Below are 24,989 nucleotides of genomic sequence, written 5' to 3'. Positions count from 1 at the left end.
GGAGGAGTCATTCCACTCTCAGAGGTACAAAACACTGCCTAAAGGTACTCGGCCCAAACACCAAAACAGTGTTTGGAGCCAAACCTCAATAAAGACAGTGCTTGTTCTTCCAGCAGTGTAACACCGTCACAGGCATCACACTAGCCTGGACAGCTGACAGCCGCTGGATGAGTCCCGAGAAACAGTTTTCTTGTTTGTTTCAGATACCTAGGCATCCCAGGTATAAGACAGGAATACAGCTGTCGCCATTAGTTGAATGTTGACTGCAAAACAGGAAGCACTGGTTGCAGACCCTGCCTCCAAACCCTTCAGCAGTGGGGAACCTGCAGCCTGGGGCCACATGTGGCCTTCTGAAGGATCCTTGAGTGTGGCCTTTTGACTTAATCCAAATTTTACAGAACAAAACCTTTTAATAAAGGACCCAGACTTTCAGCAGTTTTATCCAACATTCAGAGAGTTCCTGCCACATGCCAGGCACTGTGACTGGGATCTAGCAGTGAACAAAGCAAGATATACTATTCTTTCCTTTATGCAATTTACAATCTCCCTATAAATCCCTCAGGTTTGGAATGACACTACTAATCTCAAAGATTTTACATGCCTTTACGCAAACCACCAAAATTCTACTCAGCCTTTCACTACCCAGATGCTGAATTTTTGGGGGGTAGATATAGATATATTTGCCTCCCAACTGTTTCCTGATGGATACCAACTGGCCAACAGGCCTGGCACAGAGGAGATAGTCAATATTGGAATGAATAGGGACATTTACCTGAAAACTGCAGACTGTCCACCTGCCACTATTTCCTCTCTTCAGATAGTTGAAGGATGCCTTACTTTCAAGTCATCCTAAAAAGACAAGCAATAATGATGCTTTAGTGATCTATCGCATAGAATAGTGACTATAACAAATAACAATGTATTGTACATTTCAAAATTGATAATATCTATTAAATATTTTTTACAGCAAAAACATGGTATGTGAGGTGCTGAATTTATTAGCCTGATTTAATCATTTCACAATATAAACATATGTTAAAACCTCACATTGAATCCCATAAATATTTACTTTTGTTCACCTTTTTTTTTTAACATACAGAGTCTCGCTCTGTTTGCTGGGCTAGAGTGCAGTGGCATCATCATAGCTCACAGCAACCTCAAACTCCTGGGCTCAAGCGATCCGCCTGCCTCAGCCTCCCGACTAGCTGGGACTACAGGCACGTACCACAATGCCCGGCTAATTTTTCTATTTTTAGTAGAGTCGGGGTCTCACTCTTTCTCAGGCTGGTCTGGAACTACTGAGCTAAAGGGATCCTCCCGCCTCGGCCTCCCAGGGTGCTAGGATTACAGGGGTGAGCCACCGCGCCCGGCCCTGTTTCTTAATATTCTTTGCTCTCTCTTTTGGATAACTTATTTGCAGAGGAGAAGTTGAGAAGCTTAGAAAACTCCATATACAATTTCTGTCAATTAAAAAACCTTCCCAAGTCCCTGCCCCTCGCGCCTGGCGAGCGAGGCTCTGGGAGTCCGTCTGTAAGTGACTCCATAGGGGGAAGACGGATGGCAGAAAACAGGAGGCGACTCTGGGACTATGATCTCCCAGGTCTCTTCAAAATGCCCTCCAAGCTCAGGGTCACCTGCGAATGAACCCCAATTTCTTCCCGTGCCTCGGCAGAAGCCTCCCCACGCTGCTTCTCTTCCCGGGCTGGTAAACCTCCAAGGCCTCTCCCCACCGGGCCCTTACTCACCCGCACGTGTTAGGAGCTCGGCAGAGCGCACCACCACCGGCACAGGCAGCAGGGGAAAGGACAGCAGGAAGCTGCGCGGAGCCCCGCCCCGGGACGTTGCTGGGCGGAGCTTCAGTGGGCGGGGCCCCGCCCAGGAAGAGCCGGGTTAAAAAAAGAGAAAGGCTTGGGGTCTGAATAATGGCTCTGTTTGTTGAACTCTAGTCCTATTTCTTAAGGGCAGAAGGGGTGCTGGCAGAAGGGGTGCTAAAGAGAGAACCTAGTATGTCCTAGTGCGGCCAGGCTTCCTGCCTGCCGACAGCGAGCGCCCCCGGGACGCGGGTTCCTCTCACACGTGTGGCGCCTTTCGGTTGCTGCAGGCCCAGCCCATGCTTTTTGCACTTCCCACGCAGATCCCCTTTCCGGCTTTCTCCCCCATCCCTGTCACGCAGCCAATGGATCACCTTGGTCTGGCCTTCGGAATCTCGCCAGGAGGTTTTGGGTGGCTTAGGGACTGCATCCCAGGTGCCCCGCAGTGGGATCCTTAGCTGAGCTATGGCAGCTAAAGAATACTGGTTCGCTTTCTCTGCTGTACTTGCCCTGCCCCATGGCACAGTCAGCCAAAGTGAGTATCAGGTTACCAGAACTTCTTTTGAACTCTAAAACTTCCTTATCCCACTAGCTAGAGTCAATATGATTCTGTCCTGGTGAACAGATGGTGAAGCTGGGGCCCAGAGGGGGAAGGCCTAGCAGCAGTAATTCGTAATCCACTCTGTAATTCCCCAAATTCTAGATCCCCTCCTTTCCTACTCCCCTTTCCCCCATCCTATAGGTTCTGCTGATCTATTGCACCTGGTGCCATTGCTAGGCGAGCCCCTGGGAATCAGCCACTGCCCTTGGCATCTGCCAAAATGTTTTATTATCTATTTCCTCAGTTCTTTTATAATGAAAAAATTTTTGTGCTTCTTGTGTACCCCAACCCTTGCAGACCTCTCCTGAAAAAAGCCCAGAGCACCAAATTGATTACAAGAGACCCTAGACTATAGGGCCAAAGAGCCACTGGAGAGGAGGCAAGCAGAAATTCTCCCCAGTTTTGATGGAGTTGGACACAAGACACAGGTTGGAAAAGCCTTACATAAATACAGTAATTTAAAAAGTCACATGATCGGTGCTGGGCTGGTGGGCGGAACCATGCTTTGCAGTTAAATAGGAATGTGGCTGAAGACTGCTGCCATAATCAATGGCCACATCTGGCTATCACAGTGTGTTCATAAAAGAGGGTTATGAGAACTATAAAAACGGGCAGATTGGATGGGTAATTGTCCTGCAGAGCTCTGCTGAAGGAGAAATTGCGCTGACATCTCATATATTTTGCTTTCTTTCCTAACAAACACACAAAGTGGAGAAGGCAAAGCTATCCTGAGGATTCTGAAAAGGAAAGATGAGGGGGTATGTGTGTGAATATGTGCTTGTGTGCTTTCAGAGAAGAGGAGCTATAAGGGCCTTTGGGGAAAGAGGGACTAATAACCTGGTAATGATTGGATTCACAAATTAGTCCAGTAGAAGGCAGGATTTGTGTGCAAGGAAGGCCAGCCATTGTGAGTTAAGGCTGCTAAGTGAGCCATATTCTCATGTCCTATTGAAAATGTGGTCACCTTTTTAGGTATAGGCCATTCAGTGTTCGTTAGAGGAAAACCTCGATTATGATATCTTTTCCTACTTAAAAATCTTTCATAGTAAACCTTTTTGACCTCCATTCTTTTAAATTCTGGAATCCATTTTGGTGAGTTGATTTGTGTGGTCTTTTACATGCATTATCAACTACTTTTCTACTTTTTTGTTTCTTATTCTTACAAAGACGAAATTGTTAGGGATAATAACAAAAAATAAAAGGGAACATATCTAGGGAAAAAAATGCAGCCAAATGGAAGGCAGAGGATTAAGGCAAGTCCATTAGCTGTGAGTTTGACCTCATAACTAAAAGTCTGACCCCAAGTGACACCAGATCCCCAAGCTTCTTGCCTGCCTTTCCCTTTTTCCCCCATCCATCCTCTTATTCTTGCCTCCCTCCTTGATGCCTTTTGTCCCTAAGAGTGCTCTTTTCCTCTTCTCCCTGGACAGGAGTCACCAGCAGAGAAATATTTAATCATTTGTGCAGTCAATCAGTCAGTCAGCATTTACCGAGCATCTGTCATGTGCCAGACCCTGTGCAGGTGCTGAAGATAATGAGCAATCGAGATTCCTGCCTGCCTAAGGCTTACAGTCTTAGTGGGGAAGCATGGCAAGAACTATAAGGCATGCTTGGGCATGTGTCAGAGGGCAACTAACCTAGCCTTAGGGGTCAGGGAGGGTACTAGAGATTGCCATATTCTCTCTGGCTGATCCTAAGGGCTTAGAAGAGGAATGCCTTCTCCATCCCTGCATTCCTCTTGCTGCTATGTACTAGCTTCCCAAATTAAAGTGGGGCCCTGCAGTTGTCTTTGTTTCTTCTCAAAAACATAGTTGGGTTGGCAAGGATATGGAGAAATTGGAACCTTCACACACTGCTAGTGGGAATGTAAAATGTTGCAGCTGCTTTGGAAAACAGTCTGGCAGATCCTCAAATGATTAAACGTGGAATTACTTTATGACCCAGGAATTCCACTCCCAGATATATACTCGAGAAATAAATGAAGCAATTCCACTCCTAGGTATACACCCAAGAGAAACGAAAACATGTCCACACAAAAACCCATATACAGATGTTTATAGCAGTGTTATTCATGGTAGCCAAAAGGTCAGAAAAAAACCACATGTTCATTAACTGATGAATAGATAAACAAAATGTGATATATCCGGCCGGGCGCGGTGGCTTACACCTGTAATCCTAAACTCTCTGGGAGGCCGAGGCGGGCGGATTGTTTGAGCTCAGAAGTTCGAGACCAGCCTGAGCAAGAGCGAGACCCCGTCTCTACTAAAAATAGAAAGAAATTATCTGGACAACTAAAAATATATAGAAAAAATTAGCTGGGCATGGTGGCACATGCCTGTAGTCCCAGCTACTTGGGAGGCTGAGGCAGGAGGATCGCTTGAGCCCAGGAGTGTGAGGTTGCTGTGAGCTAGGCTGATGCCATGGCACTCACTCTAGCCAGGGCAACAGAGTGAGACTCTGTCTCAAAAAAAAAAAAACAAAAACAAACAAACAAAGAAAAACAAAAAAAAAATGTGATATATCCATACAATGGGATATTATTCAACCATAAAAAAGAACGAAGTACTGGTTCATGCTACAACATAGATGAACCCTGAAAACATTATGATAACTTAACTCGTCACCAAGGATCACATATTGTTTGAGCCCATTCATACAAATGTCCAGAATAGGAAAATCTATAGAGACAAAGTAGATTAGGGGTTGCTGAGGGCCAAAGGGGGGTACAAACTTACAGCTAAGGAGTATAGGGTTTCATATTGAGATGAAAATATTCTAAAATTGGTGATGGTTGTACGTATTTGTGAATATAATAAAAACCATTGAATTGTACACTTTAAATGGGTAGATCATGTGGTATGGGAATTATACCTCAAAGCCGTCAAAACAACAATGAAAAACATAGTTGGGGACGTGAAAAATCTGCAACTCTACTTGTCATTGTGGGCTGTGTGGGCATTGTTAATTTTAGGGACTAGAAAGGACTTTTTATTCTGTGTCCTGTGGCTTTGTAGAGCTCCTTACTCGGTCTATGCAAAAACTTAAGGCATTTGGGCCGGCAGCACAGATGCCAAGGGGGAGACTGCATTCCCATGCTTCCCATCCCTAACTCAACTCCCTTATCATGACTCAGTTTAACATTTATGGCATACCTATCATTTAGAAGGTATGTGGGACCTGAAAGAGCCAGAGTCTCTTTATTCCATCTAATGTTTGAAATTAAATTTTTTTTTTTTTTTTTTTTTGAGACAGAGTCTCACTGTGTTGCCTGGGCTAGAGTGCCGTGGCGTCAGCCTAGCTCACAGCAACCTCAAACTCCTGGGCTCAAGCGATCCTCCTGCCTCAGCCTCCCAAGTAGCTGGGACTACAGGCATGTGCCACCATGCCCAGCTAATTTTTTCTATATATTTTTAGTTGTCCAATTAATTTCTTTCTATTTTTGGTAGAGACGGGGTCTCGCTTTTGCTCAGGTTGGTCTCGAACTCCTGAGCTCAAACAATCCGCCCGCCTCAGCCTCCCAGAGTGCTAGGGTTACAGGCATGAGCCACCGCGCCCGGCCTGACATTAAATTTTTGATATAATGCCCTCTATGTAACCAAATAAAGCTCTTTATACAATAGGCAATGTAGTACAAAGAATTGTTGCAAGGCAGCCTGAGATTCTGGGCTCCCTCTATAGCATGCAGGGAAGCATAATGGTGACATCAGATAGAGCGAGACCAGTTCCCAGTCCTTCTTGGAGTTGAGCAAGTTCTAGGACTTGGCTCCCTCCTCACATGCCTTGAATCACCCCTTCATTTGGTTTCTAGACTCAATTTGTTAGTCTATTTCCATACCTCTCATTTTCTCACCAACCCTGCCCCCACGATGTCCAAATTGGCCCTCCAATACTGAAACCATTTGCCGGAAATTCATTAAACTGAACACATGGGAAATTACAGAGGAGATTTTACTTGTCACTTAGGCTCAAGTATAGAAAGTTCTTTTAAAAGGACAGTGGCGAGAGGCTATTTTTGTCTTGCTTGTTTGTGCTGAGTTTTCTTATCTTGCTGTCTCTAGTTCTCTTCCTGGCTACCTCTCTTCTTTGCTTCTTCTTTGAACTAAATGTTGGCCTTTTAAATCTTTGTCCCAGGTTCTCTTATCTTGCTTTTTAGAGTCCGCTTCTGATTTCATCCATTCATTCATTGAACAAATATTGAATATCTACCCCATGACAGGCCCTGTGCTAGGCATCATACAGTGATGAAAAAGACACAATCCTTACCATTATGGAGATTACAGTCTGATGAGGTGGACATCAGGGAGAATGAGTTCAGATTTGGTCACCGGAAAGCCTTGAGGGAGTTACGTGCACTTTTCTTTCTTTCTTTCTTTCTTTTTTTTTTGAGACAAGGTTTTGCTCTGTTGCCCAGGCCAGAGTACAGTGGCCTCATCATAGCTCACTGCAACCTCAAACTCCTGGGCTCAAGCAATCCTCCTATCTCAGCCTCCCGAATAACTGAAACTACAGGTGCGCACCACCATGCCCACTAATTTTTCTATTTTTTGTAGAGATGGGAATCTCACACTTGCTCAGGCTGCTCAAGCTGATGTCAAACTCCTGGCCTCAAGGGATCCTCCTGCACTTGCCTCCTAAAGTACTAGGATTACAGGTGTGAGCACCAGGCCTACTGGCACTTTTCTGATGCTATTTACCATCCAATGAATAGGCATGTAAAATAGCCAGAACCCCAGCATGTTTATCAGATAACAAACCACATATCTCACAAGGAATGTAAGGAAACTAAAGATAAACTATATATCTGTGTGATATATAGGAGCACCCTGGATAGAGAGAATATGGATTCGGGAGTCAGATATAGATCTGATTCTGACTCTGCCACTTACATATTAGCTGTCTGTCTTTTATGTAAATGACCTCTAGACCTCAGTTCCCTAACTTATAAAATGGGAATAATAATCTGTACATTTTAGGGTTGTTGTGAGGATTAAATGAGGTGTCATATATAAGGAACCAGGCAGGTACTCAATGTATGTCACTTCCTTTCCATTACTTCCCTATCCGACCATTAAATCCCACAATTAAAAATAAATAAATAAAAATAAAGTCTAGTCTCCCAATTGATTGGAAATGAGGTTTCTCAAATGGTATTCACCAATCATATAACTACAGAGATGGGTTGTTTTTACTGGTTACTATAAATTGCACTATGCATGCAACTTATGACAGTCAGATCACTCCCTTCTTCTGGGGTAAGAAACAGGCAATAAGAAAATGAAATTATAGGCTGGGTGTGGTGACTCACACCTGTAATCCTAGCACTCTGGAAGACCGATGGGAATGGGAGGATCACCTGAGGCCAGGAGTTTGAGACCAGCCTGAGCAGAAGCAAGACCGCATCTCTGCAGAAAATACAAAAATTAGCTGAGTGCAGTGGCATGAGCCTCTAGTCCCGGCTACTTGGGAGGCTGAGGCAGGAGAATCACTTGAGCCTAGGAGTGTGAGGTTGCAGTGAGCTATAACGTGGCAACAGAGCCCGGACAACAGAGCAAGACTCTGTCTCAAAAAAAAAAAGTCCACAGACATCCTCCAGTCCCCCCCACCTCAAACAAACAAACAAATAAATAAATAAATAAAATTATAAGAAAAATACTGAAATATAGCAATGGACTTCCACACTATGACGGCTGGAAATGTGAATAGATACCTGAGAGAGCTGCAGAATCTCTTTATCTAAGAATATCTGTTTGGACTAGGCCACAGTAGGCCTACCTGGAGGTCAAGAATGAACCTGACACCCTCTTCATGTCCCATTTAGCCTAAGGAATCCTTACAGGAGGAATTGCTGTTCCTCTTCCTTTTTCAGGCCAGGCATGCTCTGGGGAGATGAATGCTGCCAAGAAGACTTACTACTCATAAGGAAAGGAAAAAATGGCAGCTGACATTTCAGGCTTATAATAAGAACACTAAATTAAGAAACTGCTGATTTGGTTTACCTGATTCCTCCTGCCTGATAAAGAAGAAATCTCTTCCATCAGACGTTCCCTGATGTAGAAAAGGAAGCCTGAGCTCCACCTGTGGAAACTGCTCAGCAGGCAGCACCAGCGCCTCCGGGATCCCCTCCGCCACCCCCATCCACCGGAAATCCTAGGTGCCTTTGTTCTACAGAGTTATTTGCATGGGAGATTAGTTTAGTTGTCTTCTTCTCCCTTCAACACCATTTTTCTTTCTTCTTCCTTTTCTTTTTCCTTCCCTGCTCTCTTGTACCTCCTCCTTTCTCTTTTCTCCCCCTCCTCCCTTTCTTCTCCCAGTCTCCATTGCAGCTGTTGGATCTCATCACCCACCCCACCAGGATTTCTGTTCCAAGGACTTTAGCATTCCTTCTTGATCTAAAGTAAAAATATTATCCTGATAACAAAGGCAATTACTCTGTATAGGGTGAGGTTTCCCAATGTGTAGTCAGGTGCATTGGGCGTAGATATTTATGAGCAGGATTTTCAGAGCCTGTCATTTGCTAATTTGTATTGAGAATGGCCATCAGGGATTAGAACCCACATTTCCCAAACCCTTTGACCTTTTTTTTTTCTTCACATACCTTATCCTGGAACAAAGGTCTTTGGAACACATTTCAGAAACATTTTTTTTTTGGTGGTTTTTTTGTTTTGTTTGAGACGGAGTATTGCTCTGTTGCCCGGGCATTGCCTGGGCTAGAGTGCGATGATGTCAACCTAGCTCACGGCAACCTCAAACTCCTGGGCTCAAGCTATCCTCCTGCCTCAGCCTCGTGAGTACCTGGTGTGCACCACCACACCTGGCTAATGTTTTCTATTTTTAGTTGCCCGGCTAATTCAGAAACATTTTTAAAAATGTTGTAATGGCTGGATACAGTGGCTCACACCTGTAATCCTAGCACTTTGGGAGGCCAAGGCAGGAGGATTGTTTGAGGCCAGGAATTCAAGACCAGCCTGGGCAACATAGTGAGACCCCATCGCTACAAAAAATTAAAAAATTAGCCAGGCATGGTGGCAAGTGCCTGTAGTCCCACCTACTCGGGAGGCTGAGGGAGGAGGATCACTTGAGCTCAGGAATTTGAGGTTGCAATGAGCTATGATGATGCCATTGCACTCTAGCTTGGACAACAGAGCAAGACCCTGTTTCAAAAAAAAATGCTGTAACAATCATCATCTTATTTGATCCCTACAATTACCCTATGACAGGACAGGGAAATTATATTAGTCTCACTTTATAGATGAGTAAAACAGAGGCTCAGAGAGGTTATATGCCTGGCTCATAGTTACATAGCTAGCCAGAAAGCAACAAAATCAAGTCTTCTTATTTATGGCCCTAGCCGTATCTCTGCACTGCCTTGCACTGCATTTAAATATAACATATATGTGACCCATCATATTATACTATAGCACATGGTATATGATGTGGGATCTAGAAGACATACTGTAATTGGTGAATTATGACATTCATTTTTTTTCCATTCAACTAAATATGTATTGTACATCCACCATGGGCTTGTCACTATTCCAGGTGCTGAAGATAGAATAGTGACCACAATAGACAAAAACACAAATTCTTGCCTTCATGGAGCTTACATTCTGGTGGGGGGAGATAGAAATCACAAGATGAATATGTAAAATGTTTTATTATGTGTTATACAATTATAAGGGCTAAGAATAAAGTAGGGAAGAGAATAGAAGATGTGGGAGTTACTGTATAAGAGGCGAAGGGGGTCAAGAAAGGCTACACTGAAAAAATGACATTTGAATAAAGACTTGAAGGAGATAAGGGAGTGCCCAGGCAAAGATTTTGGCAGGGGATAGGTCGGAGGGGGTTCCAGTAGAGAGAAAAGCAAATTCAAAGGGCTTGAGGCAGGACTGAGCTGAGGGCAAGGCTGAGCTGGGGAGGAGGCTGGCTGGTCAGAAATGAGGTTAGCGAGATTGAGGGGGTGGAGTCCAGATGCCAGATCTTAGAAAGGAAATGAGGTGATATTACACAGATGATATACCATGACGTAATAATGATACCATATGACAGGTCTATTATGTTGCTGCAAAACAAAGTATCCCAAAACTTTAAGAGCTTAAAATAACAAATATTTGTATCACACAGTTTCTGGGGGTCAAGAACTGGGAGCAGCTCAGCTAAGCTGGCTCAGGGTCACTCATGAGGCTGTAGTCAAGCTGTCCACTAGGGCTGCGGTCACCTGAAGCCTTGACTAGGGCCAGAGGATCTGCTTCCAAGATCACTCATGGCTGTTGCTAGAAGGCCTCAGTTCCTTACCACATGAGCCTCCATAGGGCTGTTTACAACGTCACAGCTGACTTCCTCTAGAGCAAATGATCAGAGAGAAAGTGACCAAGAAGGAAGCCACAGTGTCTTTTATAACCTAATCTTGGAAATTACATATGATTACTTCTGTCATAGTCTGTTGGTCACACAGACAAACCCTGGTACCATGTATGGGAGGGGACTTACAAGCGCATGAATATCAGTAGATGGACAGCATTAGGGATCATCTTGGAGGCTGGCTGCCATTTCTGCTTGCAGAAAATGTCCTCAAACTAACCATTTCTTCACTAAATATCAACAAATATGTGGCCCCTAAAACACTAGAGCTCACAACTCTTTCTGGGTTGAGGCCTAAACAGGGACCACACAGAAAGCAGGAGCTTCAAAAACCTGCTAAGAGTCTGAAGATTTTATTTCCATTCTGCATAAGCATGCTTGTTTCTTCAAAGCCTCACTTCTAGGCCTGGCCTCATTATTTCATTCAGCCAATTAACTCAACTTGGAATAATCTTAGTTAAACCTGTAAAGAAAAAAAAAATTGCTTTGAGGAAAGCTATAGAACTTCAAAGGCAGGCTGGGACCTCTCTGATTAATTTAACCTTGAGATGACACTGGACTTTTATGAAGGGCAGAGCCAACTCACCCATTCCTCCAGAATCCTTAGGTCCCTTCTTGTAGAAGAGAGGCATCCTGCCTAGTTGAAATAGGACTGACAACAGGAAACAGAGCATTTGCTCTGTCCCTGAAGACCAGTATGGGGTTTGTCCAGAAACAAAGACATGGCTCTCCTGAAACCCAGGGCGAGCTTCCTGCCCAGCCCCCACCAGGCTCGGCGTCTGCTGTGCAGCCAGCCGGCCAGTTTCCTAAACCGAGCAGCAGATGGCATCGCAGCCTCAGGAGCGAGCAGCTGAAGCTTCCGGTAAGCACAGTGGCACTGCGAAGAGCTGGCTTGGTGTCTGGGGGCCTGCCTCCCCAGCTCCCAGCTCAGGGAGGTTTCTGCTCTGTGCCTGCAGATTAGGATGCTGTCAGGCCAGTATCTCAGAGAGTAGAGCCTGACGCCCCAGCCAGGAAACAGATGGTCCTTTCTATGATCTTTTCTGAGAAAGATGAAAATCAGAGGCTGCTGTTCCCAGACAGACTGTTTTCTTTTACTTGCCCCTTGTTTGTGAGGGTCTGCAGGGATGTATCCTGGTTTAGGGTCTGGCAGGTCCCTGGCAGAAGCCTCGAGGGATGGCCAGATGGGACCAGAGACAACTGGAGGGATCAGTGGGCTCTGGAAAGCATCTGGCAGGAGTGGGGAACCCACGGCCTCAAGGCTACATGTGGCTCCCCAGATCCCCAAGTGCCCCTCGACCAAATCCAAACTTCACAGAACAAATCCCTTTATGAAGAGGATTTATTCTGTAAAATTTGGATCCAGTCGAAAGGCCGTACTCAAGGATCCAGAAGGCTACACGTGGCCCCAAGGCCGCAGGTTCCCCACCCCTGATAGGGAATTCCAAGGTTCAAAACTGAATCCTCTTTTTTCCCTAGTGACCCACCGGAGGAGTGACACCCCAGAGCTGCAGGCAGGCCTTAGTCCTGCAGGCCTTCTCTAGTGCCTCAGTCTTCCTCCCTCTCCTTACGATTTTGAGGACTCCTCCTTCTCCTCCTCCTCCTCCTCCTCCTTTCTGTTCTTCCCTTTTCTTCTGTCATCTGTATCCTTTTATGTCTTTCCCTCTGTGGCTCTCTTTCTTCTGCTCCAGTGTAGGGAAGAAAGCCAGTTACCAAACTGCCTCAGCAAAGTAGCCGTGGGCATCAAACCGCAACGGTATTGCCTATCTTTAGAGATTCAGACCCTCTCTACTTGGCTCTCCCTCCCTCCCTCCCTCATTCCTTCCCTCCCTGCTGCTGCTGCTTGATGGCTAGTCCCAAGGAGACCTGGACAAAGAGAGGTCCAGAGGTCACCAAGAGAATCTACTCTCCTCCCCAGAGCCTGTGCCCCCTGCTTTCTAGCTCCTGACAGGAAAGACTCCAGGGGCTTCCAGTAGGACTGAGAGCCACTGACCCTCCTGTTTGCTGAGCACTCACTATATGCCACCAGAATGTGAGCTCGAGGGCAGGGCCCTGTTTCCTTGTTCACTGCTGCATCTGTAATATGTGGCACATAGGAGATACTCAATGAATAATTGTTAATAAATAATGAGTGGGTGGATGGAAGCATGAATGTGGAGCTCTGTATTAGGAACTGGGGGTACAAATATTAAAGAGGTAACCCCAGTGCATGAAGAGAGAACACCCGATCAATCACCTATGAGCCAGAATAGTCACTATGAGAATGATGGTGGCAGAAGCTGCACTGTGAAGACAGGGAAGGCTTTGTTCACTCACCAATTCAACAAGTGTTCATGGAGGGCCGACTGTGCTCTGGGCTAAGCAATGAACAAGGTAGGCTGCGGTACTCAGGGAGCTCCCAGTTGGGTGTGGGAGACATATGAGTAAATAAATAGGCAGTAACAAACAGGATCAGTGCTGTATTGGAGGAAATACTGGGCAGTGGGAGCAGAAAACAGAGGCAGCCAGGGGTTCTGGAAGGCAGTATGGTGAAGTGAGTTCAAGCTAAGACCTGCCTGAAGGGTAGGCAGAAGTTAGCTGGGGAAGGAGGAGGGAATCAGAATTCTAGGCCAAGGGGAACATCATGTAGGGTCAAGAGAGAATAAGTAAGTTTCAAGGAACTGAGCAAATGTGTCAGGAACTCTGCCAGAGTACCAGTAGGATAGTGGGTGCAGCCAGAAGACAAGAATCAAGGGAAGTGGGGATGGAAGAGCCCAAAACCTGATTAAGGAGTTATGACTTTACCTTTAAGGCATGGGAAACCATTTACGAATATTAAGAAGGGAAGTGATGACTGGGCGCGGTGGCTCACGCCTGTAATCCTAGCACTCTGGGAGGCTGAGGCGGGTGGATCGCTGAAAGTCAGGAGTTTGAGACCATCCTGAGCAAGAGCAAGACCCCATCTCTACTAAAAGTAGAAAGAAATTATCTGGACAACTAAAAATATATATATATATATAAAAAAAAAATTAGCCGGGCATGGTGGCGCATGCCTGTAGTCCCAGCTACTCGGGAGGCTGAGGCAGGAGGATCGCTTGAGCCCAGGAGTTTAAGGTTGCTGTGAGCTAGGCTGACGCCACGGCACTCACTCTAGCCCGGGCAAAAGAGTGAGACTCTGTCTCAAAAAAAAAAAAAAATTATATTTTAAATTAAAAAGAAGAAGAGAAGTGATAAGATCAATTTTGCATTTTAGAAGATTTACACTAGGTGCAGTATGGAAAATGGGTGGGCTAGGGCCAGAGTGTCATTCCTAGAGACCAGTTAGGGAGTAGTCTAGACAAGAAATGATGGTCTGAGTCATGATGATGTCAATGGGGGTAGAGGTCATGTTTGGGTTGAGATTGAGGATATTAGGAATTTTCCTGGTCCAAAACTTGGGGATGGGGGAGATGCTGGTATTCCAGAGAGAGAAAATTCAAGTGCAAAGGTTTCAAGAGCTTAGCATGTTTTGAGAAGCACTTGTGATTATGTATTTTTAGCCTGTGAAAGGGCACAGGGGTAGGCAGTACGAAATGAAGGAGGGAGGCTTTAACCTTTGCTGAAGAGCTCTGGAAGCCCAGGGTGAGGCCAGACCCCTTTTGTTAGAGCTGGGGAAGGAGAGGGGAGCTATGGCCATCCTCTGCAGTAACCCAGAATATCTGGAGAGGTTCCAGAGGGTCATGGTCCATCCAGGCATTTTCAGAACACGTGCATCACCCAGAACCCAGAAGATAAGGGCAAACAGCATCCAAGGAAGTGAAGGAGGCATGAGAACTAGAGTAAACAGGTGGGCCAAGAAAGGGGGTGGGGACAATAGGAAGAGACTATCTACCGAGCACAGGGAAGTGGGCAAGGCTAAGTGAGATCGGCCCCATCAGAATCTGGAAATTCCTGTTTCAGAACTGTCCGGTCCCTGTACTTACTCCTCCTTTTTCTGCCTCTAGACCTCAAATGCATCATACAGATGTCTCTAATTTTTTCCCCAAAGAAGAGATTTAGAAAAGGGTAGAGAGTGGACCAAATTAGTGTAATGGATAAGAAACTGGGCTCTGCTTCTTCCTTGATCCGTGACTTAGGGCAAATAACTTAAGGGAGCCATTTTTCTCACCTGTCGGTGCCGAAAGCTTGAAATGAGGTCATGTGAACAGAAAGCTTACATAGTGAAGGTTCTCAAGAAATCTTTGCTGTCACTGAGATATTGGTATGAGCCAAATGAGACAGGGGGTTCAGGGCAAAAAGAGATAGGAAGGCTTGTAGGAGAGGAGGGCTGAGTGGAAGGGGAGTGAGTTCCAACATGCTCAGCATTCTTCAATGGCTTTCATAGCCTATAAGATGAAATTCTCCACCAAGGCTGGTTCCTACCTACCTGACCTGCCTTACCTTTCACTGCTCACAACCTCACTTTGCAAACTAAGCATGACACCACCTCTTGTGATTCCCAGAACATACTACATTCTTTAAGCCTTTGCGCAAGCTGTTCTTCTGGAGAGAAAATGGCCCCCCAAACTTGTCTTTATAGCAAATATCAGAAAGCCTTCAGAGACCTGGAGCAGGTGTTGGGAAGGAACCCAGGGTGTGGAAATTGTGAGAGGAGCATGATGCACTAAGGAGAAGGAGGAGCAGGAGAAAGTTATTATGGCTCAAATAAATGACATTTGAAAGTGTGCTTAGGTGAGACAGAGGGGCAGGCAGGTTGATGGGCATGCTTGTCTTGGCAATGAGGCTGAGACTGGAGAAGAAGAAGGAAAGGAGAAAGGTTTAGGGAAGCCCCCCAGCATATCCCTGGTCTTCCACCCCTCCCCTGTTTTCTCCTTCCCTTCCTCCGTTAGGGCCCAAGTTGCCTGGGAGGGAATTGCAAGCCTGGGAGTGTTGCCCAGGAACTCACTTGTTCCTGTTAGGAGCCTCAGCTAAGGCCCCAGGATACAAAGGTCTAGTTATGTGGAAAGTGCCTTAGAAAGACATGTACAAAGGACTATGGGAGCCAGAAGGAGGGGATAGCTAACCCAGCCCAGGGGAGCCTGAGAAAGCTTCATAGAGGAGAGGAGCTGGGCCTTGGCAAAGAAGCAGATTATCAAATGGGAAAGGGTTTCCAGGTGCTGAGCATAGCATGAATAGAGGCAGATTCTGCTTGGTACTGGAGATGGAGGAAAAGGATGAAATGGAGGAAGGAATGTATTCTAACATCACTCCCTGTTTTCCTTCATCTCCAGAAATGAGCTCTCCTTGCTTCTGCTTCTCCCAGCCCATCCTCAGCATCACTGATTATTAGAGCTGAAAGAAAACTTAGTGATTTTGTAGGTCACCCAGTCTTTGAATTTTATAGTTGGGGAAATAGAGGCCCAGAGGAAAGAGACACTTGACTAAGGTCTCTCAGTGGATGGGAATGTAGACCCAGAACTTGGGGTTATTTATTTATTTATGAGACAGAATCTCGCTGTGTTGCCCAGGCTAGAGTGCTGTGACATCAGCCTAGCTCACAGCAACCTCAAACTCCTGGGCTCAAGTGATCCTCCTGCCTCAGCCTCCCAAGTAGCTGGGACTACAGGCGTGTGCCACCATGCCCAGCTAATTTTTTCTATTTTTACTCACTCAGATGATTTTTTCTATTTTTAGTAGAGACGGGGTCTTGCTCTTGCTCAGGCTGGTCTCTAACTCCTGAGCTCAAGTGATCCTCCAGCCTTGGACTCCCAGAGTGGTAGGATTATAGGCGCAAGCCACCACGCCAGCCTATTTATTTAGTTTTAAGATAGAGTCTTGCTCTGTCACCACAGGTAGAGTGCAACAATGTGATCATAGCTCACTCCAACTTCAAACTCCTGGGTTCAAGTGATCCTCCTGCCTCAGCCTCCCGAGTAGCTGGAACTGCAGGCACGTGCCACCACACCTGGCTAAGTTTGTCTATGTTTTGTAGAGACAGGGTCTTGCTCTCGTTCAGGCTGGTCTCAAATTCCTAACCTCAAGCAATTTTCCCTCCTCAGCCTCCCAAAGTGCTAGGATTACAGGTGTGAGCCACTGCGCCCAGCCTGGAACTTAGGGGTTTAGACTCATCTCTGCTCATATTTCCCTCTGCCACATTGCCTCACTCGTGTCGGCCCAGTCATCCACCTCCTAACCCCAGGGGCTGGGTTTTTTTTCCCAGGTGAGGACAAGGAAAGAATTTTTACCTAACCCTGTTTTCCAATGGTAGTAACTACCACATCTATCCTTTAATGAACGTTTACTGTGTGTTGGGCACTGTTCTAGATGCTGGAGACACAAACTAAAAAAAGTCGCCACTCCCATGTAGCTCACATTCTAGGGTGGAGAGAGAAGTCAAATTTCCTCTGCTCTCTTCATCTTGGAAAAAGAAAGAAAGAAAAAAAATGAGAAGTTAAACCTATGTCAGATGATAAGTGCTATAAGGAAAATTAAGGTCAGAAAGGGGAATTGAACATGACTATGAGGAGGCTATTTTAGATAGGAGGATCTGTTGCTACATAACAAATTATTCAACTTAAGGGCTTAAAACAACAATAAACATTTATTATCTTTCATGGTTTCTTAGGGTCAGGAGTTTGAGAGAGGCTTAGCTTGGTGGTTCTGACTCGGCATCTCTCTTGAGGCTGTAGTCAAGATGTCAGCTAGGACTCCAGGCACCCGAGGCCTTGACTCGCAGCTGGAGGATCTGCTTCCAGGAGATGGAAGGCTCCCTCACATGGCTGTTGGCTGGAGGCCTCAGTTGCTCACCACGTGGCCCTCCCTGTAGGACTATTTGAGGGTCCTCATGACATGGCAGCATGTGATCCAAGAAAGAGAGCAAGGAGGAATCCACGATGCTTTTTAAAAAACTTTTTATTTTGGAATAATTTTAGATTTCAGACAGGTTGCAAAAATAATACAGGGAGTTCCCATATTCCCATGTACATTTCATCTAGTTTTCTCTAATGGTTATCTTACATAACCGTAGTATCTTTGTCAAAACTAAGAAGTTAACATTGGAACACTACTATTAATTAAACTACAGACTTCTTTCAGATTTCATCAGTTTTTCCATTAATGTTCTTTTTCTGTTCCAGGATCCAATCCAGGATATTGGATTGTTGCATTTGGTTGTCATGTGTAATCTCCTTAGATCTGTGACAGTTTCTCGGTCTGTATTTGTTTTTCATGGCCTTGACAATTTTGAAGAGTTCAGATGAGGTATTTTGTGAACATCCTTCAATTTGGATTTGTCTGATGTTTTCTCATGAGCAGACTGGGGTAGCAACAACGCTTTTTATGGCCTGGTGTTAGAAGTTACACAGTGTTACTTCCACCATATTCTATTCTTTAGAAGGGAGTCACTAAGTCCAGACAATAGTCAAGGGAAGGGGAATTAGTTCTGCCTCTCGAAGGGAAGCATATCAAAGACTTTGTGGGCATATTTTAAAACCGCAAAACAGAGGGGTGAGAGAAAGCCTCCCTGATGAAGTGGCATTTGAACGAAGATGTGAAATAAGCAAAGAAACAAACTATGGGGATGTCATGAGTAAAGCTTTGTAGGTGCAGGGGACAGCCGGTGCAAAGGACCTGGGGCAGGAATGTGAGTAGCAATGTTTGAGGACTAATCAGGAAGCCAATGTGGCTTACCAGAGGGAGCAGGGGGAGAGTGGTAGGGCATGAGGTCATAAAGTTTGTGTGCCAAGTTAGGGAGATCATGTAGGGCCTTGTAGGACACAGAAAGGATTTTGGATTTTATGCTGAGTGAAATGGGGAGCTACTGAAAGATTTTGAGCAGAGGAGTGACATGATTTGAAAAGGATCACTCTGGCTGCTGTATGGATAGACTATAGGTGGAAATGGTGGAAGTTGGGTGTCAAATGAGGCAGAACTCAGTGTTCTTTCAGAAGGAGGCTCTTTCCAAAGTTTAGGTGGGAGATGATACTTATTGTCTCATTTAATCCCTAACTAAGGGCCCATTATGAATATAAAATAACATGACACATAGAGGGTGCTTGGCACATAGTAGGTGCTCAGTATAACAAAGTCTTGAAGAGCAGCAGTGTCTAGAGGAGGAAAATGAGAATCTGCGGATCTGGACAATGTCTTTCTTTTATGCTCAGGGGATATAGAGAAGAGAAAACTCAGTTCTTAACTTTGAGGAGCTCAGAGTCAGGTGGGTTGGACGTTCCTGCAAGAAATAATCCCAACGTGACTGGCCAAGTACTACAGCTGGTTTGGCACAGGGGTTCTGAGGGTGTTGGGAGGAATGCCTGAATTGGGGAAATGACCAAAGGGGAGACTTTTAGTGGTTAGATGGAGAGGAGAGAAAGGGACTTCTAGGCAGAAAGAATAGCCTGCACAAAAGCCCAGAGGCTCTAAGGAGGACAGTGTGCTTCTGTGCCCACTTTAACAGCAACCATCCTTCCCTGAGGCTCAGACGAGGTGGCTAAGCCAGGCTTTAAATTCAGAGCTATCCGAATTTTGGGCCCATATTCCCAGCCACTCGAGAATATACTCTTGGTCCTGTGGTGACATGGCCCTCCTGCACTTGACTCGTGGCCTTGCCAATTATACCCCCAGTAGACCCTGTTGTGCAATGGACTGAGGAGTTTCCAAAACCCCGAAGAGAGAGGGAAATCCAGGCTTTTTCTCCTCTAATTTATGTTAATATTTACTGCAAGTAACGTTAAATAGCACATACAGAGGGAGAGGACATAGTTCTGTCAGGGGATGGGGCTCCTTGGCCAGGGCTTTGGCAGCGCTTCTCTAGATGAGGGTGTGGGAAGGTCAGTGCTTCCCCCACAGACACACCAGCACTGATTCAAAAAACCCTGCAAACAACTTGGCCCCTTTTACAGACAGAGAAAAGTGCTCTCTGCAGGTAGAAGGCTTTGGCTTGAGACTGAACTGCTTGGCCTCGAAATCACCAATCTCAATTCAGCTGGGTGAGCTTTCTCTCAGGAGGGTCATGGAAAGGAAAAACGGAGAAGCAAGGAAGCAAAAAGGGCAAGGATGAGAGTGAGACAGAAAATTGAAGAGAACACAATTAGAGGATACAGAATTAATCAGGGGACAGGAACAGGCAGAATGTCCGAGGGAAGTTAAAAAAGAGAAAACAGCTGAAGAGTAGGGAGAGGAAAATGCACCTTCTCCTAAATAAATGCCAGCTGATAACTGTCCCCTCTGTTCTGTGCAGTGATGTAGCACCTTCAGCACCTGCGCCCAGCTCACCCTCACCGTCACCCCGAGGGAGAGGCGGAGCTGTGCCCACTCCCCCGTGAGCTTCTCATCCCTTCATTCCTGTGACAAATATTTATTTAGAACCTACTTGGGGGTCAGAGACTTTTCAAGGTGCTAGAAATATAACTGTGAACAGGCAATAAACACAGGAGTAGTTAATGAGCCCGTTTTAGATAGCGAATAGCAAATGCAATGAAGAAAATGAAACAGAGTAACACCATGGGGTGAGTCCAGGAGGCTGCCCCAGCTAGGGTGTTCTCATCTGTGCAATGGGAATGGTAACAGGACCTTCCCCACCAGGCTGCTGTGAGGATCATAGGACTTAATGTAAGCACCGAGCACGGTGCCTGGCACAGAGCGAGCTCTCATTATTATTATATTATCCTAGTACAGGCAGGGCCTCTTTCTGTAAGGAAGTTTTGTCACCTTCATTGGAGTGTGTGCTCTTTGAAGGCAAGGACTGCTATCTTGTTTTCTGTTGTATAGACTACTCCATAGCACAGTGTCTGGCATGCAAGCAGTAAATATTTGTTGGATGAATAAACAAATTCCCATTTCACCAATAGAGAAACCAAGGGTGAGAGTTTTGAGGATGAAAGCAGTCCAGCTGAGTTAGTGGCAGAGCCTAAGCCTCTTGATCAGAAGGACTTCAGGTGCAGGGATTCTTAGAGCTGGGTCCTGATGCCCCTAGAGCCCATGTGTTCTCTGGATAAAGGCTGACAGAGTGGTGGGCTGTGGTGGGGAGAGATCCGGAGAGGCCTTTGATACAACCTCAAAAGTGGGCTTAAAAGGAGCCCTGTGCCCTGTGACTCTCCTTATTCTCCCAACCTCTCTTGACCAACTCAAAGGCAAGAGCCTGGCACCCACCCAAAAGACCTCTGAATCTTTCTCACTCCCACTACTATGGGCTACTTCCCAGCAGCCAGCCACACTTCCTGCAGAACCATCCCATTCCTTTCACCGCTAGAGCGGCGGCTGCTGAGACAGCTTTCCTTCTTTCTTCTTTCCATCCCTTCCTTTTGCCCATCTTGCCTAAAGCTCTCCCTTTTCGAACCCTGTCTCTTCCTCTCATTCATTCATCTCTTTCTAGATCTCTGATCTTTATTCCTCCCCTTCTGCTTTCCCTCCTTCCCTCCCTCCCTTCATAGAGCAATAGCCTTGCTCTTTCCTTCCTAAATTGAAGGGCAGTAGTGTAGTAAAACAAATTGCTGTCAACAAAAGTACATTTCCACTGTATTCATCCCCATGCAGAGAAGATTTATCAGGGTCTCTTACCCTGCACTGTTATGTAAATGTGGTAATCTAATGGAAATATGATATCTAAGGTGTCTGAGGATAAAGCCACCATAAAAACTATCAATTACCCACTAGAGCTTGGATTTAGTTAATTCACTCACTGCCTTCCCTGCCTCTGTCCTCTTCCCCTCTGAGGGACAACTTAACATGTGGTGACAGCTTATAAAAAGTGCTTTCTGCCTCCTTGGGCCCTAGGACGTCATCTGGAGGATCAAATGTTTGTAAAGTTCTTGGGAAATTATAAAGTCCTACATAATTCAAGGGTATTATTATTATTTCTGTTGTCATGTGGGCCATCTTTATGCCTCTTTGGTTTGACAGATGTCTGCTCTGTCTGCAAGCCTGGGCTAACCCCAGGCTTGTGTTTCTGTAGCCTCCCTTTGTCTACTTGAACCTATAAGCAATACCCTCTTTTTTCCTTCTTTCTAGGTAGCCCCTGGGCACCCCAGAATCACACTGATGTTTGTCCTAGAAGTTTAATAGGAAGATAAGCTGTTGAGGGGGATGAGAATCTTTTGAATAGCCCTCGACATTCCCACCCCACTGGAGTGGAGAGTGGGGCAGGTCGACAGGAGCTGTGGGGAACTGGAACGGAGGCTAGGGTCAAAGGCCTTAGCTAGACCCCATGGCAGCTGTACAGAGGGCCTTGGAATTCCAAGTGCTGCCCTAGATTACTCAGTGGCTATGCTCCCACAGTATGAGTCTGGGTTTAAGCCCCAGCTCTGCTACTTTCCAAATTTCCTCTCAATTTTCTTATTTGCAAAATGCCAGTGATAATAGCATCTGCATCATAGAGTTGTGAGGAATAAACATGCTAAGCTTGTGAAGACTTTAGCGTGCAGTAAAACAATTTTGTTGTTTTAAGTGCCAATCAGAATGCTTTCTAGATTGTGGGCCTTGACTGTCAAAGACATGGCCATTGGGCACACAGACCTTGCCTGGTCACCCTCCCCAGGACAGGGCCCCTAGGTCTAGGTTGTACCTGCTTCCCTTGGGATTGGGATGTTTCAACCTAGCAGCTGCTGGGGGCTGTCCTTGAGGAACTGGAGGAGGCAATGGAAAGGCAAGAGTTTTGGGGGAGGTGGGTGTCTCTTATGTAGAAATGTCAAGAGTCAGCGCTGAAAGTGAGGGAGGTGGCGGGGGTGGGGGGAGGAAGGAAGAATATAGGATGTCTCTGAGCTGCCAGAATCCGGATGGGGCTGCAGCTCTGGGGCCCTGGCACTTCCTGCCACCCCCAGTCTTGGAAATGAGTCACTAGAGGGAGGAGTGATGGAGGCATGATGCTCTGCCCACAGAGCATCAGGTTCTGTTCCCCAAAAGAGGACTAAGGGAGGGAGGAGACCCAGAGCCAGGGGTGTGTACCCAGGGGCCAAGGGGAGCTGGGTACAAGGGGAGAGAGGAGGAGTTCCTAAGGCTCAGCTCACCTATTGCAAGGCCAGGGAGGCGGGCCCTATCTTCCACCTCCTGTACCAGCTTCATTGCCCATCCTGGTCATGAAAAATCACTTCGCAATTGTTCTGATTTCTGCCTCTGCCTGTCCTATGCCTTTTCTTCAGAGGGAGGTGCTTCACATCCTTCTATTAACAGTAACCCACAGTATGAGAGAGGACAAGGATCCACTCCTCACTTCCCCACCTGGCCAACGCTTAAATTCTCCTCCCCTGTAAAAGCCATTCCCTCTGCCCCTGAGCAGCCCATCTATGACTCTGTTGTAGCCCTTGGCTCATTTCAGGGGAATTTTTTTTTTTTTTCGGGAATGCTTGATCCTTCCTTCAGTCTTCCAGCTCCTCAAAGTTAGGGTCTTCTTTAGTCCCTAGAGCCCAGCCAAATGTTAGGCATAAATGTATAGATATTGTGTTGGGCCCCAAATATTGTTTTTTCTTCCTCTCTCTCTTTTAGTCACTGCTGTTCCCTGACTCTTCTTTATAGTTTCCATTTACTGAGCACCTATTATGTGTCAAGTGTCTTTCCATATTAATTTATTTAATGTTTATAATGACCTAATGCCCATTTTACAGATGAGAAAACTGAGCTCAGTGAGGTTAAGTAACTTGTCCCAGGTCACAGTCAGCAGGTGGCAGAACCGAGATTTGACAGCAAAATTTTCATTTTTTTGTTGTTTTTTTTAAAGAAACTTTTTATTATTTTTTTAAAATACAGCAATTAGACCTCTTAGTGGTAACAATTTCATATAGAATTTTTAGTTAATTTGTGGATTGCCAATTGCTTTACTGAGATGTGATTTATATACTATATAATTCACCCATTTAAAGTGCACAATTCAGTGGTTTTTAGTATATTTACAGAGTTGTGCAACCATCACCACAATCATAGAACATTTTCATCACCCCAGAAAGAAACCTATACCCATTTGTAGTCACTCTCCATTTCCCCCCAGGTCCCCCGACTCTAGGCAACCACTAGTCTACTTTTCCTTTATATGGATTTGCCCAGTCTGGACATTTCATATAAATGGAATCATACAATGTGTGGTCTTTTTTAACTGGCTTCTTTCACTTAGTATAATGTTCTCAAGATTCATCTATATTGCAGCATGTATCAGTACTTCATTTTTTTTATTGATGAATCATATTCCCTTGTATGGGCATACCATTGTATTTACCCATTTATCAGTTGATGGGAATTTGGAGTGTTTCTACTTTTGGCTATGATGAATAATGTTGCTATGAACACTCATGTACAAATTTTTGTGTGAACACATATTTTCAGTTCCCTCGGGTATATATCAAGGTGTGGAATTGCTAGGCCACATGGTAGCTCTGTGTTTAACCTTTTGAGGAAATTCCAGGCTGTTTTCCAAAGCAGCTACACCATTTTACAATTGCCACTAGCAGTTTATGAAGGTTCCAGTTTCTCCACATCCTCCCCAACACTTGTTGTTATCTATCTCTTTTATTGTAGCCATTCTAGTGGTGGGAAGTGGCATCTCATTGTGGTTTTGTTTTTCATTTCCCTGATGGCTGATGATGTTGAACACCTTTTTTTGTGTTTATTGGCCATTTGCAGATCTTCTTTAGTGAAATATCTATTCAGGTCCCTTGCCCATTTTTTAATTGGCTTGTCTTTTTATTATTGAATTGTGAGGGTTCTCTATTCTAGATTCAAGTCCCTTGTCAGATATATGATTTGAAAATATTCTCTCCCATTCTATGGGTTGTCTTTTTTACTTTCTTGGTGATATCCTTTGAAGCACAGGAATTTTAAATTTTGATAAAGTGTATCTTTTTTTTCTGTCATCTGTCCTTTTGTTGTCATAGCTATGAAGGCTTTGCCCAACCCAAAGTCATGAAGACTTATTCTTACAATTTATTCTGGGAGTTTATGGTTTTAGCTCTCATATTTAAGTCTGTGATCCATTTTGAGTTCATTTTTGTATATAGTGTGAGGAAGGGGTCCAAGTTTATTCTTTTGCACATGAATATACAGTTGTCCCAGCACTATTTATTGAAATTCTTTCATAATTGAATTGTCTTTTTTTTTTGAGACAGGGTCTCACTCTGTTGCCTGGGCTAGAGTGCCATGGTGTTAGCCTAGCTCACAGCAACCTCAAACTCCTGGGCTCAAGCAATCCTTCTGCCTCAGCCTCCCAAGTAATTGGGACTACAGGCATGCGCTACCATGCCCAGCTAATTTTTTCTATATGTTTTTAGTTGTCCAGCTAATTTCTTTCTATTTTTTTAGTAGAG

The sequence above is a fragment of the Propithecus coquereli genome, unplaced genomic scaffold (genome assembly GCF_000956105.1).
Source record: "Propithecus coquereli isolate 6110/MARCELLA unplaced genomic scaffold, Pcoq_1.0 Scaffold242, whole genome shotgun sequence".
In the NCBI taxonomy this organism is placed as follows: Eukaryota; Metazoa; Chordata; class Mammalia; order Primates; family Indriidae; genus Propithecus; species Propithecus coquereli.
The sequence above is the reverse complement of the archived record's forward strand: the minus strand, read 5'-3'. Positions refer to the sequence as shown.